The sequence below is a fragment of the Sarcophilus harrisii genome, chromosome 5 (assembly GCF_902635505.1).
Source record: "Sarcophilus harrisii chromosome 5, mSarHar1.11, whole genome shotgun sequence".
Taxonomy (NCBI): Eukaryota; Metazoa; Chordata; class Mammalia; order Dasyuromorphia; family Dasyuridae; genus Sarcophilus; species Sarcophilus harrisii.
In genome coordinates, this window is record NC_045430.1 from 59536837 (window position 1) to 59558098 (window position 21262).

Sequence of the window (21262 nt, forward strand, 5' to 3'; positions counted from 1 at the left end):
GGGGGCCGAGAACCGGGGGACAGGAGTGGGAAGGGGAAGGGGCCAGAGAGGTTGGTTGCTGAGGAGAGAAACATTTTTGTCAGCCCCCACCTCCTCCACCCCTCCATTTCTTCTGCATCTGTAAGGTTTCCCTAGGCAACATCCCAGCTGTCCCACACTCAGGCGTGATCTGCTCTGTGTGCCCTGAATTAAAAAAAGCCAAATGCCAAACTCCAGAACAAAAAGACTGTCTGCAGAGGCCCCCCAGTGAATGTCCGTCCTTGTGAAGCGGAGTGGAGGAGGAGGGAGATGGGGAACTGAGGAGGGGCGTGGGGAAGGGACAGTAGTCCGTGCCATAGGGGTTCGTTCGAGTGTGAGTCTGGCATTGGCCGGGAAGAAAGTGCCCCGAGGCAGTCAGCCTTGAAGCCCAGACTGCTCCGGACTCCTAGTCTGAGGATCGGGCTGACCAGAATGCCCCTTCCCTGACCTCTCCGGGTGGGAGGAGAAATTGGGGCGGGGGGAAGGCTGCTGTGCAGCGGAGGAGAGCTGCGATCTCCGCCTCATTGGGCTCAGAACCTCCGCAGCCAGAGAGCCTCGGGTCCGACGCCCCTGGTAAGTGAGGGGCTGCAGGGAGCGAGGGGGAGAAGGCTTGCACCCTGGCATGACACTAGCGCGTACCCGCACCCACCCACCCACCCACTGCAGAGAGGCGGGGCAGCCAGCGTGGCACAGTGACGGGGCGGGGACTCTGGAGGAGGAAGGTGGCCCAGCCAGGAGCCACGCTTCGGGGGCTGGGACTGGGCTGCAGCTTCCCTGCGCAAAAGAGGAGGTGACCTCCAGACGCGTCCAGTCCCGAGCCAGGGCAGCTAGCGCCCGAGGAGGGGCCAGCTCTGCCAGGGGGAGCGCGGCCGAAACCCGGGACGTGCCAGCCCGTGTATCCGTGTGTGCCCGCGCGTGCCTCACTCCCATCCGCGGACTGACGTCTGCAATTTGTGCTTGCGTGTCTGTTTGTCAATCAAGCCTGCGATGTGTGTCATTGTGACTCTACTATCTCACACCTTCCTTTGTAGCCTGAATCTGTGCGTGTGCGTGCGTGCGTGTGTTTTAAAACTCCCTAATCTCTAGAGAGGAGGACCTGGATTTAAATCCTAATTCTTCTATTTTCTGCCTTGTGATCATCAAGTATTTACCGTCTCTGAGACAGCGTCCTCGTTTATTAAGTAAAAGGTTTAGACTCATTTCTAAAGCTCCTCAGAGCTCTGATCCTCAATGTAATCGCTAAGGGACAGTACCGTGCCCAGTACAGCATCAAATGTAAAATAGCATTTAATGAATACTTTTAGGTGGACGGAAAATGGTACCTGTATATGACTGCATGTGAATGAGAGTAGAGTTGTGCGTGCATGTGTGTATATGCATGTGTGTGTGAGTTTGTGCACGTGCCGTGTGTCTTGGTGAAAAGTGCACTACTTAGGGCATTGGAAAAACCATTTATGTCTCCTCTGTAAAATGAGCGGGCTAGACCAGTCGGTCTTTGAGGTTCCTTCCACATGTAGTTCTATTTACTTCTTCACAGCTTAGTGTGCACTTGTATGGGCTGTCAATAGGCAGATTTTTGCCTACCTGTCCATATTGCACAAACTCCTGCAGTATAATTATCTCTTGTTGATGGATCGATTGATTAGTTCTTTGATTCTGTAAAACTGAATGATTCCATGGAGATTCTGGGATATATTTCTATTGTTCTCACCATAAACTTCCCGGAACAGTTATGGGGAAGAGAATCTGAGTCATATGTGGCAAAATCGTCTGCATAACTCTTGCATGTGATATCTCCATCGGGTATCCTATTTCTATGTGTGTGGTTTATCTGATGCTACAGAGGCTCCCGCCATATGCTGTGTATGGCCTGTTGTTAGTCCTGCCTAGGAACTTGTGTAGGTGTTTGGTCTGGAGAGAGTGGTATTTGATCTAGGATGTGAGATACAAATGTATAGTTAATTTGACACATGATATATAGTTTCTGTAGATGTTATTTGGTGACTGGGATCTGCTACTGTGCAAGTAGTACACAGTATTTTATACTTACCCCCCATATGATACTACTTTTTAAAGACATATATCAAACACTTTTAAGAATGCTTCTTTTTCTGTTGCCATGGATAGCATCTAAATTTTATACATAAGTGAAGTATATAAGGACATTGCTTACCTTTCATATTTGGAGGAAGAGAAGCACAATTAGGAAAAATAACTTGCTCAAAGTCACTTAAAAGGAAATCAGGGGACAGACTTAGCCCTGTAACTTTAAGTAAAAAAATATCATTCTCTACAGCCTGCAGACTTTAGACCTCACTAATTTAATTAGGTAAACAACTCAAGTGTTGTTGTCCCCATTTGACAAACAGAGTCATGAAGAACAAATAATTTCCCCATAGATACTCTACACATAAATGCCAGATCTTATTTATTTGCTTGTTTGCTTGCTTGTTTGTTTGTTTGTTTCAGTGCCAGAATTCTAATCCAATCGACTCCCAAGTGAAGTACACTTTCCAGTACATGTCAGCCCCATGAGGGGCTGAATCAGTTTTTCTATTACACATACAAGGATAGGTATAAGGAAATCAACAGACAGAACCAGTAACTGGGCCCCAGTCTTGGGCATAGAACTTTCAGCTCTTCAATTCTAAAAATGCACAGAAGATTCTCCATTTACAGTTGGTGTTGCAGTTCATACATGGAGAGAACAAGAGACTTCCTAGGTCTTCCTTGCTCACCCTAGAAGCTATCTTTTATATGATATTGGGAAAACCATGTCAACTCTCTACAAAAGGAGAGCCTAGGGGCAGCTAGGTGGTGCAGGGGATAGAGCACCAACCCTGAAGTCAGGAGGACCTGAGTTCAAATCTGGCCTCAGACACTTAACACTTCCTTGCTGGGTCCTTGGACAAGTCACTTAACCCCAATTGCCTCAGCAAATATATATATATATATATATGTATATATATGTCTGACAGAAATAAAAATTACATATCAACTAATATTCACTATGATGAAGGAATAGAGGTTCAAAATAGGTCAATGGAAATAGACTAGATAGCCAAACTAATAAAGACTTATAAAAATCATTTGATTTTGAATAGCTCTTATTACTTTTTTTAATCTGGTGATTTTCTTTTATGATGATACTTGATTGAAGCTAATATTGAAATGAGTTTGCCTTCCTTGAAGACAACTTGGCAGAGGAAAGTGGGTTGAGAGAGAAGATCCCAAAATATTGTATTTCCCAAAAACCATGTCCCTCCTCCTTCCTTTCCAATTTCTGTGGTAAATAAGCATCATCTTCCCAATCGCCTAGACTGGAAACCACAGTCATCTTTGCCGGTTTCCTTTCCCTTATATGCTATCATCAGTTATCTAGTCGATTCTGTAATATCTTCCCCATTCTCTTCATTAACATTGCCTTATACTTCAAGTCTTTATTGCTTCTCATCTGGACTATTTTAATATACTTCTAAGTTGTTCTCTCTGCTTCTAGACTTTACTTCTCCAATGGAAAGGAATAACATGGTCAAAATCATAGTAATATAAAGATATGATCATACTACTCCCCTGATCAGAATCAGTAGTAACTCTCTATGATCTCTAGGATAGTATACAAATTCTTTGTTCAGAGACAGTTTTATTTTAACCTATCTTTCCACTTATTTCACATTCCTACCTTTTATGCATTTTACATTTTAGTCTTTCCTTCTCTTCCAACTAAATACAAATTATCTTAGCTAAAATTCATTCTTTTTATATTTCCATGTAGAAATTCTTCTTATCCTTAAAAGTCTAACTTAGCTGATACCTTTTCTATGAATCTTTCTGAATTTCACCCAGCTAAAAAGTAACCTCTCTCTTAGATAAATTTTAAAGCCTTTATACAGGACTCCCTTTATTCTTTTTTCCTTCAAAATACACTTTTATTAACAATTTTCATTTTCATAAAGCCTAAATTTCTCCCTCTGTTTCTTTCTCCTCCCATCACATACACACACACACACACACACATACACACAAACAAATCTCATATCAGAACAAAAAATTTTAAACAAAAAAAGGAAAACAGCAAAATTCATTAATATGTTCAGAAAAATGATTCAGTGTCCCATATCCTTGGACTTATTATCTTTGCAAAGGACTGAGACAGGTTTCTCCTTTAGGCCCAAATCTTTTCCTTGTAACTTTGCAACATTAATTTTCAGTTAGTTTGCAGTGATTGTTCTTTCTCTTTACCCTGATGAAGTCATTGTGTATATTGTTTTCTTGACTGTACTGACTTTTTTGGATCATTTCAAGCCTTTCCATGCTTCTCAGGATTTATATTTGTTTTTTTCTTATAGCATAGTAAAAGTATTCCTCTATTTCTCTTGTGTTCTCAGTCTTGTTGGCATTTAACCATGCCTAGGAGTATCTGATAATTCTTTTTTATTTCTTCTGGTGAAGAATTATTTTTATTTCTTCACCTTTTTCACTGGTTATTTTGTTGATTTGAATCTAAATTTGTTTTTTTTTTTTAAATCAGGATGGCTAAAGATTAATCAGTTGTAAAAGTCTTTTTGATCAACAAGCTTTTAGTTTTGAATTACAATTTTTATCATCTTTTTGGTTTTTAATTTTTCTATTTCTTCTCTAATTTTACAGATTTCCACATATGTACATATTTTAGATTTTATTGTGTTTCTAGGTTTTTAATGTATGTTCTGTTTGCTAAACTTTTCCTTTTCTATTTTGCTAATGTATGTTTTTTTAGAATATAGTTTTTCTTCCAAGGACTGTATTAGGTACATCTCTGAAATTTTGGAATGTAGCTTCATCATTATTATTCAGATAATTATTTTTTCCATGAATTGTTCTTTGACCCACTGGTTATTTAGGATTTCATCAAGTCTCCATTTATTTCTATATCTGTTTGTCTTCTTTGAACGGATTACTGTTTGTTTTGTGTTATGAATGTGTTTAGTATTTCTGCCTTTTTACATTTATTTGTATTATCTCTGGGTATTAACATATAGTAAGTTTTTCTTTTTAAAAATTCCACACGATGCTGAAAAATATGCATATTCTCTAGCAGACCCATTCAGAAGATTTTTTAGCCCTAATTTTTGCCCAGTTTGTTCAATTCTGTGTTTTTCCTCTTCTGATAGATTTATCCAAGTATAAGCAAGGAACAAGAGAAATCTATTGCTATTATTGTGTTATCTATGTTTTCTTGAATGTACTTAACTTTTTTTTGATGAATTTAGATGCTATGCCAATATCGTTAGTTGTGTGATTTATTTATCGATTTGCATTGTGAATTTTATTTTTTTTCTTTTTTGGGCAGCATGGTTGCAGTATCTGCTATTTAAGAATCGTCTGATAGTAAATTTTGTTCCAACCTCTTATTGTCTTTATGTATGTTTTTTGGTAATGTTTTGATGCATTCTTTGTTGAGCAAAAAATTGTATGGTTTCATTTTTTTTATTCCTTGCCACTTCTTTGCTTTATTGGATTGTTTAGTCCACTCACATTTAAAGTCAGAGAAATTATGTTTATATTTTAACCATATGAATCTAGAATGGTTTTTCTAACTTAGGATTTATTTGTTCCCCTTCCCCTTTTGATATAGTATTTTGTCCTCACTATTAGTCTTGTATAAGCTACTTAAAGACAGTCTTATTCCCATGGTCTCTTTTGACCTCGTCTCAACCCTGCCCATTTCTCAACCTTTTCCCTGGTTTTGATGTTTGATCTAATATGTTAGTTCCTTTTTCTTCTTTCTTTTTATTTTTTATCAAATTCTTTACCTTCTTCTCCCAATTGTCATTAATTCAAAGTCTCCCCAGCCTCTTAATCCCTCTAATTTCTTTTGTTATTTTTGTGCACTGCCTTTTTCTAAAAGGAATTTCTTTACCTCATTCTTTTCATTAATCTTCTACATCTGTCTATTCTAAACTTAGTCTTTGATTCATGGTCTGTTTATTATTCTTTATTTAACCATTTTGTTTTCTTCATAGAATTAAAGCTTCTAAAGTACTAAGTTTGAGTTCTCTCTTTTAACCATTTTCTATTATTGTTTTGTAGCTTTTAACCCCTCACACCATTTTTCTGATATGTTTCACCATAGAAAGACCACTTACTGAAGAATGTAATAAGAATAGAAATATTGTCCCCTGGTTGAAATTTACCTATCCCAAATTCTTTGATTCAGTTCTACCTGCTACTCTCGCTATGATTTGCCATTCATTTTTTTAGGGTTCATGCCCTCTCATCCTTCTGGATGCTGGTTGCCCCTAGGATATAAGTTGTTAATGAAGACACAATACCTTGTGGCAACCTGTGTCATCTTTTAAGGAAAGATATTGTCAATGGAGAAACATTTTCTCAGAATAAATAATCCCCTATACATCATCTCTTTTCAAATTAGACACATTGCATAGTCCCCATTATGAAATGTATCTCTCCTCCCCTAAGTGTTCTTCTGTTGAACCTTCTCCACCCAGTGTAGATATTCCCCTTAAAAGTGGTAGAATTTAGGGCAGCTAGATGGTACAGTGGGTAGAGCACCAGCCCTGAAGTCAGAAGGACCTGAATTCAAATCTTGCTTCAGACACTTAAAATTTCCCAGTTGTGTGAGCTTATTCAAGTCACTTAAATTCAATTAACTCAGGAAAAAAAAGTGGTGGAGAAAATGCAATAATTAAACTTAAAAGTGTGTCAAACCTACATTTATTTTCCGGAAGCTAGTTGTTAAACATTTATCAGCACATTTCAACTGCCTGCATATAGTGATTTCCCCTGTAAAATTCCATGTCTCAGTAAATGCTTAGTATAAAACTACTTTTTTCATTCAAATGATAGAAATTCAGATTATTCTATGTTGACACTATAGTACTGATAGGATTTATAAATTTGAGCTGCTCCTTGAGTTTGTCTTAGGAAACCCTCACCAAGGAAAGAGATAAATCTACCCCCGACACACATACATACATACCCAAGAGGTAGACATGAAGTCTTCTTGAAAATACCAGAGCCAAATACTAACATTCCCAAAGAAACCTTAGGTCGAGAAAAAATGAGCCTCTAGAAATGATAACTCAAAGAAGCCCCCATGAGATGTAAAGGGTCAGGGTCCAGGTTGACATATGAATAACACAAACATTTACCAAGCATCTCATGTGTCTGATATTTGTGGAGAGGGAGGAAAAGAAGTATAATATAGTGTCCTGCTTGAATTTGGCCTAGAGTTTGGTTGAAAAGGCAAGACTAGCAGACATGAAACCATTAGAGAGCAATATGTTGCTAAATTCTGTGGTCTTGATTAATAAATGCCATAAAAATTCAATAAACAGAGAAGTCATTGTGGGCTAGAGAAACCAGAAAAAGCTTTGGAGTAGAGGAAGGACAGGCTGATTCTTAAAGGAAAATTCAAGTTAATTCATCCATAGTATGTGCATGTTATATGCATGTATACATATGTTCATGTACCTAAATATTTGTGTATATAAAACTCATTAATAAGTTTACCATTATATCTGGTTGAATGTGTCAGATATAGTCAGAGAAAGCAAAAAGGATATGACATCTTTTAGAAGTTTCAGCCCTGGAGCAAATTGGGGGGCGGGGGGAGAGTCACTGGGAGCTGAATGCTTATTATCCAGTGCCATACAAATTAATTTTCTACACAAAAACTGAGCCTGGGTGAATTGGTTCCTAAGGCAACCCTTTCTCAATTGTTAAAAAAGACAAGTCAAAGGAAAATGTGATGTGTGGAAACCGTTCTGTGAGCTTGTAATTGTTGGGGGGTCTCTTTCATTAGCCACAACAGGAGAGCAGCTGAGCTGAATGGGAAAAAGTTATTCTATGTAAAAAAAAAAGAGAAGAGAGGAAAAGAGAGGAGAGGAGACAAGAAGAGAGGAGAGGAGAAGAAAGAGAGGGGAAAAGAAAGAGGAGGGGGGAAGGGACGGAGGAAGGTAGGGAAAGAGAGACAGAAACAGACAGATGAGACAGACAAAACAGAAAAACAGAGACAGACAGATGGAGAGAGAGGGGGGGAGGGAGGGAGGAAGAGAGAGACGGGGGAGAAGGGAAGGTGGAAAGGAGGGAGGGAGGAAGGGAGAAAGAGAGAGAGAGAGAGAGAGAGAGAGAGAGAGAAAGAGAGAGAGAGAGAGAGAGAGAGAGAGAGAGAGATTTTTAAAAGAATTAAAACTCCATTTCTGGTAAGACTAATCACTTAGTTAAGGGCTTCTAAGGGCTGCTTTAAAGATTGAAAACTTATCAAGTGGTCACTTGGAATGGATGGACAGCCAAAAATTATTTAAGAAATCTAAGCTGTGATGTTGTTTTTTTAAATAATAGAGAAAGAACTGAAAGTAAGCAGAAATAGATTAACATTTGAAGTTTTGTGGGAGAAAGTATACTTGACTTCCAGCCAGGAAAGTAAGTCTTTGACCATTTTTCTGTAGCATATCTTGACTTGTATATTATGCTAATATTGCTAATCACTAAGAAGTTAATATCTAGTCCTCTTTAAACAAGAATGTTATTTTATGGAAAAAGAGTAATTGACTTGAAGATATGAAAAATCTAACCAATCAGTCGGTGCTCAGACCCTGATTGTTCATCTGGGGACTGCTACCTGAATAGCATACATATTTCACAGTATGCAATAATCTTAGAATCCCTGGAGAATTTTAGAATCAAAAGATCCCTGAATAATCATCTAATTCAAACCTCCTAATCTTACAAATAAGGAGACTGAGTCTCAGAGACATCACATGATTGCCTGGATAAGGAGAAGCAGAGTCAGACCAGAAATCCTAATTCCCTGACTCAAAAACTCAGGGTTTGAGTTAGCTCACTTTTCTGTAATGCTTAAGAGTTTACAAAATACTTTCTTTCCAACACCCTATATAAATTAGATAATAGAAATGTTATTATCAACCCTATTTCAAAAAAGGAAAAAACACTGAGAGGCAGGGAACATAAAAATAATGAGCTGGGTCACATAGCTAATAATTATCAAAGTCGGGATTCAAAGCTGGTTTTCTTAACTAAATTCATCACTATTCCAACTATATTACATCCAAATTCTTTGGAACCTTTCAAATCTAAGCTTAATGAGCAATGACAAGCATCATAAATGAGTGATATACAGAAATAAAAGAAGAATGTAATGGAATAAGCAACAATAATATGGAAAAAATTCTAAATATGTAGTCAGAGGATCCAGTTTAAATATTAGCTGTGTGATCTGGTTCACTTTCATTTATGAAACTGGAAATAAAAGAAGTGACATGTGGTACTTATTATTATAAAATATTAAAGGACTATGAAGAAGTATCTTGCTATTGTGAAAAGAGTACTGCATTTGGAATCTTAATCTTTGGGTTTAATTCTCAATTCTTCCACTCTTACCACCTGTGTGATCTTGATCAAGTTCCTTAACTTCTCTAGGCCTCAGCTTCCTAATCTGTAAAATGAAGGGTTAGAATAGATCAGGGCTTCTTTAACTTTTTCCATTCATGACCCCTTTTCACCCAAGAAATTTTTATGTAATACTGGTCATACAGGTATATAAGATGGGTATGAAAATCAAACATTTCCTGAGAATGAGTCATAGTTTTGTGACCTCCATATTCAGTTACAAGACCCCATGTGGGGTTGTAACCAACAATTTAAGAAGCTGGGAACTAGATGATCTTCCAATTCTAGGATCCTATGGTATAATTCCAGAAGCACTCATTGATGAAGATAAGAGTTCATCTGTCATTATTGGCAGATTTGTCTCAGGATTCACATTAGGAACTATAGGGTTTTTGCCCATGTCCAAGTTGTGAGTGTTTCTTAAATTGAAATGATTAAAAATTTAAAACAAAACAAAAATTGAAATGATTAGCATTTATGATTACCAAGTGAGGGAGATACACCAAAGCTACTTATCAGGTCCTTGTCCTTCTGCTCTCAATAATTGTTAGTTCCACAGTTTTAAGAAAAAATGTTATTATGCTAAAGGGTGTTGAAAAGCATCCATGTAACCAGAAGAGTGAACAGCCTTGAGTCAATGACCTGAGGATCAAAGGGAACTGGGAATGCTTAGCCTGGAGAAGAGAAGACTTGGCAAAAGGGGATGAAAGTGAGGAACATTAACATTTGTCTCCATGCTTTTGAAAGGCCATGATATGGAAGCAGGATTAGACCTCTTCTGTTTGATCCCAGAGGTCAGAACCATAGCCAGTGGTTAAGTCTCAGAGACAACTTTAGGCGTGCCATTAAGAAAATGGAACAGGCTACCTTCAGGGTTTGTGAAAAGGGGGCAGGACATGTGAATTCCACCGCCCTAGAGATTTTTAACCAGAGGCTGGATGACCACTTAGGTTAATCATACTGGGAATATCTTTCAGCTATATGTTCTAAAATTTTTAATTCTGTAATTCTCAAAGGGAGTGGGAAGAAGGGGAAGGGATTTTGAGTACCACAGAAAAGTCATTCTTACGATGGAGCCTTGATAATGTCTGTGGAAATCAGAGATGTCTGTTAGCAGGGAATCTGAGAAAAAAAAATATCCTGAGGATACCAAATGAACATTCCATTCATGTTGTCAGGGATAAGAACAGCCATTAAAAACAAAAATGGGTAAGGGACTTTGACAGCTAGGGGACACAGTGTATAGAGTGGTTGAGTCAAGAAGTCTTATCTTTCTGAATTCAAATTTGGCTTCAGATACTTACTAGCTGTGTGACCCAGAGCAAGTCATTTAGCCCTATTTGCCTCAGTTCTTCCTTTGTTCTTCCTCCCTCCCTCCTTCCCACATCTTGTTCAGCCATTTCCCAGTTGACAAGCATCCCCCTAATTTCCAATCCATAGTCACCACAAAAAGAGTTGCTATAAATATTCTTGTACAAATATGTCCTTTTCCCTTTGTTTGTTTTTTTTAACTTTTTGTGATATATAACTAGTAGTGGTATTGCTAGATCAAAGGATCTATATACTTTTATAATCTTTTGTTTATGGTTCCAAAATCCTTTCCTGAATGGTTAGATCAGTTCACAATTCCACTAACAGTGCATTAGCATTCCAGTTTTCCCACATCCTCTCCAATATTTATCATTTTCATTTTCTATCATATTAGCCAATCTGAGAGGTGTGATATGGGACCTCAGAGTTATTTTAATTTGCATTTCTCTAATCAATAGTGATTTAGAGCAGTTTTACATGACTATAAATAGCTTTGAGTTTTTGGTCTGAAAATACTTTTGACCACTTATCAATTGGGGAATGACTTATATTCGTATAAATTTGACTAAGTTCTCTATATATTTGAGAAATGAGACCTTTATCAGAGGCACTTGCTATAAAAATTTTTTTGCTTTCTTTCTAATTTTAGTTTTATTCATGCAAAAACTTCATGCAAAAAAATTCACTGCAAAAATTTACAGTCCAAATTATACATTTTACATTTTGTAATGCTCTATATATCATATTTGGTCCTACAATCCTCCCTCATTCATAAATCTGACAGATAAATTATTCTGTGCTGCTTATGGTACACTTTTTATGTGTAGATTATGTACCCATTTTGACCTTATTTTGGTATACAATGTGAAATATTGTTTTATGATTAGTTTTTGCTTTGCTGTTTTCCAGTTTGCCTACCAGTTTTTGTCAAATAATAAGTTTTTTATCCCCCAAACTTGGATCTTTGGGCTTATGAAATTCCATTACTTTGGTCATGTTCTACAATATATTGTGATTTACACAGTTCCATTGGTCCACTATTCTATTACTTGGCCAATACTGGATTATTTTGATAATTAACTACACTTTAGTACAGTTTGATTCCCCTCCTCAGGGGATTTTGGCTCAATTTCCTTTGTTATACTTTACAAATTGTACAAATTGTACTTTACAATGAGAGTGCTCTTTTCTTAGATTTTTGTTTGTTTATTGCTCTTCAGCCAGCTATTACCTGCTTGCTATCTTCCTTGTGTGACTCTGGGCATGTCATTTAACTTCTAAGGCTTTCAGTTACCTCATGTTTTAAAATAATGGGATTGGATTAGATTAATCTATAAGGTCCTTTTCAACTCTAATTGTCACCAGTAATTGTAACCCAGACCACACTTATGGCTTCATTCTTCCACCACAGTCTTGTCTCATGGGCTCTATAATTTTTTTTCCTCTTTTCTCTACAGTCATTTCCTTTTCCTTGGGTCTTGAGGATGGTCTGGTTAATAGAATTCAAATTATTCTCACTAGGATCTTGCTTGGAACACTGTTAAGGGTCTTTTTGGAAAATTGATGAAGGTGGAAAATTGTAAAAGGCTCCTTGAAAAAGGAAAAGCTTCAAAAATCTAAAATAATTGCTTGTAAGAACAGTAAAATAATTAAGATAAAACATGAAGGAAATTAGGACAGAAATATGACTTCTTAAGGAAAAGGTCAACAAATCAACAAGAGCAAAGGATTTGCATCAAAAAGTCAGAAATGTTCTCCAAAAAATGAGAATATACAGAAAAAAGAGAGTGACCATTATAATGCAAATATGCTCAGGCAAATGGAAAGCTAATTGAATAAAATTAAAAGACAGAAAGATTGTTTTACAGTATAGGATGCTAAACTTGAAGATAGAATGGGAAAGGATAATCCAAGGATTGTTGACCTCCCCCCTTTCCTCCCCACCCCCAAAAAAGATCAAGAAAAAAGAAAATATTTAGGAAATCATATAAGGGAGAAATTTTATATGCATTAGAAGCAGAGAGGAAATTATTGAATGAGAGGCTCATAGACAAGGAGTAGGAAGGAGTTTTTCATAGCATTTGATCCAACATTCATTTTGTAAGTGAGGTATCTAAGCCCCAGAAATATTAAGAAGAGTCTTAGGTTTCAGTCTTTCTCAGTAAATGGCAGAGTTGGAATTTAAATTCAGATCAACTGGATCCATCGTCAAAGTACTTTAACTATAGAATGCTAAATACAAAGTACATCAACAGAAAAAATACCTAAAGTTTAAGTTAGCAGGAAACATCCTGGTCAAGCTTCATCATCAAAAGACAAATTTTGGAAGCAGCAAGTGAGGGAAAAAATTTTAATTCCTAAAGATCACCAATATCATCAATAACATGTGATTGCTCCTTTTATTCCAAGGAAAAATTGAAAGTTGGTGATCCAAAACACAAAGATTTGTTGACACAAATACATAAGTATATGTGTACATATAGAAATATATGTACATGCATAAATTATATGCATTGTCATTGTTCAATCATTTAGGCATATCAAATGTGATTCTCATTTGCAGTTTTCTTGATAAAAGAATTAGAGTGCTTGGCTATTTCTTCCTCCAGCCTACTTTATAGATGAGGAAATTGAGACAAGAAAGGTTAAGTGACATGCCCAGTGTCAACACAGATAATAACAAGTGTCTGATGCATGATTTGAACTCAGGAAAAGAAGTCTTCCTCAGGCCTGACATTCTATCCACTGTAGGACCTTGCTGCCAATATATGTGTATATGTGTGGGTGTATCTATATATGTACATATATGTGTGTATGCCCATATATACAGATATATGTGTATATGAATGAGTTTGTGTGTGTGTGCGCGCAAAGCTAAGCCTAAACATCAAAAAAAAAAAAAAATTCATTGGACATCACTAAAAGAAAAGAATGAGTAATTCATTTTACAGAATTAAGCAAGTAAATTGATCAAAACAAAAGAAAACTAAATACTTTTAGCTAGCAATCAAAGGCTTAAAAAATGCAATCTTTGTTTTCATGTGGCTAGAATTAGACAAGTCTATGAGCATTGGTGAAAGTTCATGTTTATATCTTTCTTTTTCAAAATTGTCTGAAGGTAAGGAGGGCATAAATTAACTAAAGAATCTGAGAGGCAAAAGATAGGAGAAATCAGAAAAAAATAAGAAGAAATGAATTAATATTTCAAGGGCAAAAATGAAACTTCAATCCTTCCTTAATAAATTAGTATCATTGGTGCTACTCTCAGGATAGGAAAGCTCAGACAAACACTGATCCGAATTCAGATTGAGAAGTGGCTGAGAAGGAATTACTTCCTCTCTTTCCTACTCTCCTCTGACTTTAGAGTGATGGAATAGTAAGGATAAAACACTTGGGGAAAATTTCAAAAACAAAAGTAAAGAGATGCTTCCCAAAAGCAGAAAAGGAATACTCTGGCAACAATATGAAGCAATTTCAAAAGAGACTGGAAAAGGGGACAGGGATCGTGATATGAAATCTGTTAAGAAGATGGCATTTCAGTAGAATAGTTTCTTCATGGTAGCATTAATTCTCAAGATGGGAAAAGGAGTGATTTGGACCTCCAGAGGTCCCAAACTTCAGAAATTTAAGGTTAGGCACAGTAATGGGAAGAAGAAGAGGTAGAAGGAGACAGGAATCAGACTGGTATATGCAAAATAAACTACAAGGACTAGGTGCTGACTTAAAAGAAATAGAGGGGGAAAGGAAATACATATGTATACATACATGTATATTATTTAACAGAATAAAACACAATAAAACCTGATAATTATAATCCTAAACATGAATGTCTTAAATTCTCCAATAAAAAGAAAATGTAGAAAATAGGTTTTTTTTAATCTTCAAAGAGATACTTATAGAACAAGACAGAAAAATAACTAAATTTATATGGAGAAAAAAAAAGTAGAATCTCAAGAGAAATAATGAAAAAAAGGACAAATGAAGAGGACATAGCATTGCCAGATTTCAAACTGGATTATAAACTGCTAGTCATCAAAACTATTTGGTATGCACTTGAAAACAGACAAATAGATCAGGGGAACAGCCTTGATAAGCAAAAAACAGAAGCAATCAATTACAGTAGTGTAGTGTTTGCTAAACCCAAGATCATAAATTATGGGGGAGGATTTCCTTTATAAAAAAAAAAAAATCTACCAAGGAAAATGGAAAGCAGGATGCCAGAAATTAGGTTTAGTCCAAAGTATTACACCATAGACCGCAATAAGTTCAAAATGGACAGGCAATTTGATTATATAAGATTTCATCATTTAAAAAATGAAAGAAAAAGAGGAAAGAATGAAAGTAGATATCTTTTATAGTTGTGACTCAGGTAGAATTCTTAACCATACAAGAGACAGAAACAAAAGTCATAAAAACAAAACAGGCAATTTTGATTATATAAAAATTGAAAGCTTTTGCTCAAAAGAATTAAAGATAGAATAAAAGAGTAACTATTGAATGGAAATATTTGCCTCCAATATCAGATAACGTTTAATATCCAAGGTATAGAAAGAATTGGCACAAATACTTGGTGTCCCAAAACGCAATGTAGTTTTAAGCTTTAATAACTTTAATAGCAATTTAGCTAATTAAATATGAACCAAGCTTTAATAGATTAAAACTGTACTAAGACTTTTGGAACGCTCTTTATAGAAGACCAAGAAGCCATTCCCCTAATAGATAAGTGGTCAAAGGAAATAAAGATTTTATTTTTTAAAAGAACTTGAAAATTATAAATGGCTCTTTGAAAGCTTTGTCCAATCACTAATAAGAGAAATGTAATTAAGATAACCCTGAGATTTTATTCATCTCACACTCTGCAAACTGGCAAAAATGACTAAAAGTAAGAGCAGTTTTGAGGGGCTGTAGAAATAGAAGAACATTAATAATATACTGTTGGAGTTATGACTGATCCAGCTGTTCTAGATATCAATTTAGAATTTTTCAGAAATCATTTATTAAATCCCTTCTGACATTTAATTCAGATATCATCCTAAGCACAAAGATACAAAGACAAAAATTAAACTCATCCCAAGTTTAAAGGAGTCTACATTCTAATGATGGAGATAAAAAGATACAAAATAAACATGTTATTTGTGGTGGGAAAGCATTTCCAGATGGTTATACTAGGAAAGGCTTCTTGTAGAAATTGATGTTTAAATTGAGATTATGGAAGAAAATTATTAAATTATGCAAGAGAAATTACTAAATTCTCCATGCTACTTGATCTATCCATTTCCACTGCTGGGTATATCCCTCAAGGAGGTCAAATATACTCAGTGTGGGAGCAAAGAAATAAGATGAAATAAGGCAGAAATGAGATGAATGTAAAGCAACTGGATAATTTCTAGGGGAAAAAACTGTTGTATGCAAAGGCAATAGAATATTATTATGCAATAACGTAATGATAAAGATAGGGAATTCAGAGAAATGTTGAAAGATTGGTATAACTTCCTGTAGACCAAAATATATGGAATCAAAAAGATTCCTTTCTGCTCTAAACCATATGAACAATATAGGCACAATGACTGCAACAATATATGTGAAAATGTATGTGAAAAGGTCACTAACAAAAAACTGAATTCTGAATAACTGAAAAAATGGAAAATGGTCTCAGATAAAATATTGAAAAATCCCTCTCACCCTCCAACTAAGAGACGGGGACTAAGGCAGGATGTTGTATATGTTTTCGGATTAGCTCACTATCTCTAGTTTTTTCCACTTAATTTTATTTTTCTTTGTAATAAGGTAGACTTCAATTTAGAGATGAGGTTGGAATTGAGGTGGGTTTTTTGGTTGTTTTTCCCAGAAATGACTATGTTACGAAAGCAAAAGGTATCCATAAAACATTTTTAAAAGACAAGAGTATGTTGTCTTCCTTTCTAAGACTATGGACAAATAACTTAATCGCACAGGGCCTCAATCTAAAATGAAACTATTTAGCCTCAGAATAGTTTTTGCCAATTATAAAGGCAACTATATATTTTGCCTATAACCCCAGAACAAATTCAGGTGTATTTGAATATTAGTTCTCATTCCCTACTCTGTAGATCATGGAAACAAAGATCTAGCTTCTTTGAAAGAGCTAGAGATAGCTATAGTGAGCATTGGTTAGATACAGAATAGAGAAGAGTAATGATTATTGATTAGTTCTGGAGGAACCTCCAGGTAGGAGAGGATTCTAATGTCTTTGGTTGACTACCTAGTAAACAAGTATGCAGACCTGAAATAAAAAAAAAAAAAAAAAAAAAAGAAGGAATTTAAGATCTGAGCTCAAATCTGGCCTCAGATATTTATGACCATGGACAAATCACTTTACCCTGTTTGCCTCATTTCCCTCATTTATAAAACAAGTTGGATTCAATGGTTCAAAGATCCCTTCAAGATCTAATTATATGACCCTTTTCAGATTTAACTTTCTAGATTTTAGTACTTGACACATCTCATGATTAAAACTGGAATTTAATCTGCTACCCTCCCTCCTTCTCACCCCTCCCTAATCTTAGCTTTGTGGTGAGGTCATCTGATTACTTGGGTTCTACTTTCTATTCTGTCAATAACTGACCATGCAATTTTGAGCAAGTTGTTTAGCATCTCGTGGCTATAATTTCCTCTTCTATAAATGGAAAGATTAGGGCTAGATGGTTTCCAAGACCATTTAACCTCTCCAGAATGATATTTTTGTGGAGACTGCTGGGGCATCATAGAGATTATTTATCTGAACTCAACAAATCCTTATTAAGTATCTACCAAGTGCAAGGTAATATGCTAGATACTGAAAGTGCAAAGATGAAAGATGACATTGACTTCTGTTGAAGAAGTTTATAATCTGATAAGAGCCAAGAGGCTCTTCCAACTCAATTCTGAGATCAATATTCTGTCTATTCTGTACTATGCAGTCTTAATCAAGAGAAAGAGTTTAAAAGTAGAAAAAGATAATTTAGAACTGAAAAATACATATTATCTTCTGAATGGGAACCTACATATTTCTCAGTATCATATGGGACCTTTCAAAAACAGTATACTAAAATGTGAATAAATTATAAATAATATTTTAAAAATAAGAAATTCTTTATAAAGTACCCTTTATAAGCCTAATGCAATAAAAATAGCTATTAAAACAGGAAGATTGGGTGAGGACACAAACCTAAATGAAAAATTAATGGCAACATCCCAAAGACTGAATGAGTCAATGAACAAATCATAGAAACAATAACTACATAAAAATAACTATAATGATAATATTTTTTTGTGTTGTTTTCAGTCATTTCTGATTCTTCGTGACTCCATCTGGGGTTTTCTTGGCAAAGATACTAGAGTAGTTTGACATTTCCTTCTCCAGCACCTTTTACAGATGAGGAAATTGAGGTAATCTGGGTTAAGTGGCTTGCATAGAATCACATAGCGATTAAGTGTTTGAGACCAGATTTGAACTCAGAAAGATGAATCTTCCTATCTCCAGTGCCAACATTTTATTTACTGTGCCACCTAACTGCCCATTTTTTTTCCAAAATTTCTGAGATTAAGCTAAAGTAGTCTTCAGAGGAAAAACTATATCCTTAAAAATATATATTAAGAAAACAGGAAAAAAAGGAAATTAAAAGAACAAAATATACAATTTTAAAATTAGGAAACCAACAAATAAACACAAAAGACAAAATCTTGAAAGTTAGAGGAGAAATACATACACAAAAAATGTGGAATTGGTAAAGCAAACACTAGTTCTTTGAAAGTACTTTTAAAAATTGATGAAAGAGAAAAGGGAGGAACATTAAACGAACAAGATAAAAAATGAGCAAAGCAAGTCAAAACATAAAAGAAATAAAAAGAATTCTCAGAACCTACTATAAATAATTATAGGCCAACAAAATGGAGGAGTCAAAAGAAATAGATTATTTACAAAAATGCAAAACACCCACATTAATAGAACAGCAAGTAGAGGTCTTAAATGATCCAATTTTAGAAAAAGGAATTGAACTAATTGTAAAGGAACTACTGTATAGGGAAGGAAAACAAAAAAACAAAAAAAACAAAAAAAAACCTTGGTCCAGATGAATTTACAGGATAAGTGTGAGAAAACATCTTTCTCCTTAGAGAAGTTAGGGGAGTATAGGTGTAGAATATTAGAGACAATATCATAATCTCTCAACTTTGGCTCAACAAAGTGTTATAATGGGTAGAGTCCTGGCTGTGGGATCAGAGAGGCTTGGGTTCAATACCTGCCTCAGACACTAGTTGTTGGATCCTGGACATTTGCATTCACTTAACCTCCCTTTACCTCAGGTATGTGATCTATTGAAGGAGTAAGATAATTGCACCTATTTCACAGGGTTGATGGAGGGATCACTTGAGATAACATGTAAAGTGCTTTACAAATCTTAAAAGCCTATGTAAATGCTATAGATCTTATATAAATGTTTATAGAACATTTTTTTCTCTTTTTCCCTTTTTGTTATAAATGGATGGGAAGGACCACAGGGAAATCTAGGTGATTTTTAAAAATATTTCTTTTTAATAAATAAAAAGACATTATTAGAAATGGAGTCTGTGTCACTTTTTTTTAAAACTTCTTTCTGTGACCATCATAAGAACAGATAAACCCTCATTCTGGGTACCAGTATAATAAGATTTTCCAGGTGCAGCATATTCATTCTAACCAAATATTCTTCATGCCAGACACAAGGTAGATTTGGAGAGAGCTCTTAGGAAATCACTGCCTGGCCAGGGTCCCAAATGGAAACCTATTAAACTGATAAAGAAAATAGCCAAGCTTTTGCAGTGAAAATCTACATAGCAATCCTTTCAAGGAGATGGAAGAAAATTATACTATAGATCCATCTGTGATTATAGAAAAGATTATAGACTATACTCTTCACCATAATTAAGCAGGTTTTTAGTGGAAGCAGTGAGTGTTCTTGGCAGTGCATTGATCGTTTTAAAGGTGATTTTGAGATCCAGGATGTTAAAATTAAAAACCTGCGTTCTCTAGAAGAGAAAACCAGTGATTTTCCAAGATGGGGGGAGGGGTTAGGTTTTAACTTTTCACAAACTGCCACCTTCACCCTCTTCTGCTGTTTTTTTAGGCAATTCTACCCATGTAATTTGGTAGACAGTTTGACTGTGCTCATCTGCAAAGACCTTGTGAAGGTCATCCTCAGACAATTCCCCACTCCCAGCTCAATCCCCATGTCCATTGAGAATTTACACCTAACTGTTCTATAAAAAATGGGGATCCATCATGTTAGCCATCTGAAGGCCAAAAGCCAAAAGAACTGCTTTTGCTTTGGGTCTTTTGTTTTGACTCTACAATAACAAAAAGAGCTGCTATGTCATTGGGAAAGGGAAGAGAAAGAATCAAGCATTTATTAAGCACCTACTATGTACAAGGCACTATATTAAATGTTTTACAAATATTATCTCATTTGATCCTTACAACAAACATGAAGAAATCTCAGATGTTATTTTCTAGGTTTGCAGATAAAGAAACTGAGGTCCAGAGAGGTTGTATGTCTTGCCTGTTTATGTCTGTAGAGAGAAAGTTTTCTCTGACTGAAGTGAGCAAACAGAAGAAATAGTACTGTCTCTAGCACTAGCACCTGGGAAAGTTAAAATGATCTCTAAGCCCCCTGCCAACTGTTAAAAATCTCTGATTTAACTCTGTGAAAACAAAGCCACAATTCAACTTAAACCTAACCCTAACTTTAAACCTAACTTCATACAAGGTCAAAGATAAAAGCCAGAGTTTTCCAAATAGGCAATGCAGTCTCCTCAAGCCTTCTACATCATCTGAAAGTGATTAATTTCAAGACTCTTACCTATAAAACTATAAAACCCTTACAGTTTATCTGACCCAGGTCACATAAAAAAAATTGGGATGTGAAAGTAGAAAATTTTAAGAACATGCATCTAGAGATGAATTTTTAGAAGGATGGATAGATAAATTGATAGACTGATGGATAAGATAAGCAGATATACATATAGATGTACATATATGTATATATATTTATATATATACCTATATACACATATATGTGTGTATCTGTATGGATTGGTGTGTATACACATAAAATGTCAGAGTGCAATTTTAAGTACTAATACCTTGAACCTTTTGGAGCAACCTGTACATTTCTATGGAGTACTTAACAGTAATTTATTTAAATTCAAATCAATGACATTTTATTAGCCAGGAAAATTCCTAACTTATAAATGGAGGTGCTTATCACAGTGGAATAGCTCGCCCAGGCTCATACAACTACTAAATGAAATAGCTGGGAAATGATCCAGATTCTCCTGATTTCAACTTTAACATTCTTTCTACTCTCACCCAGAGACTGAATCATAGGATATTATATTTAGAGCTAGAAAGGACCTTAGCATCTGTTTTACAAATGAGAGAACTGAGGCATTAAAGGGGTCAAGTAAAAGGGTCCTGACTCTTTGCTCAGCATTCCTTCTACTGTGTATATGTTTGAACTTGGAA

The 21262-nt window shown here is 35.6% G+C and overlaps 1 protein-coding gene across 1 annotated transcript in view; it reads left to right on the forward strand.

Moving 5' to 3' along the window:
- The first annotated feature begins 284 nt into the window (after window positions 1-284).
- TSPAN11 (tetraspanin 11) overlaps window positions 285-21262 on the forward strand; it is a 144046-nt gene continuing 123068 nt past the window's right edge. Inside the window, exon 1 of the mRNA XM_003771316.3 lies at window positions 285-591. The gene's annotated coding sequence lies outside the window, so the exon portion shown is untranslated. The remainder of the gene's footprint in view (window positions 592-21262) is intronic.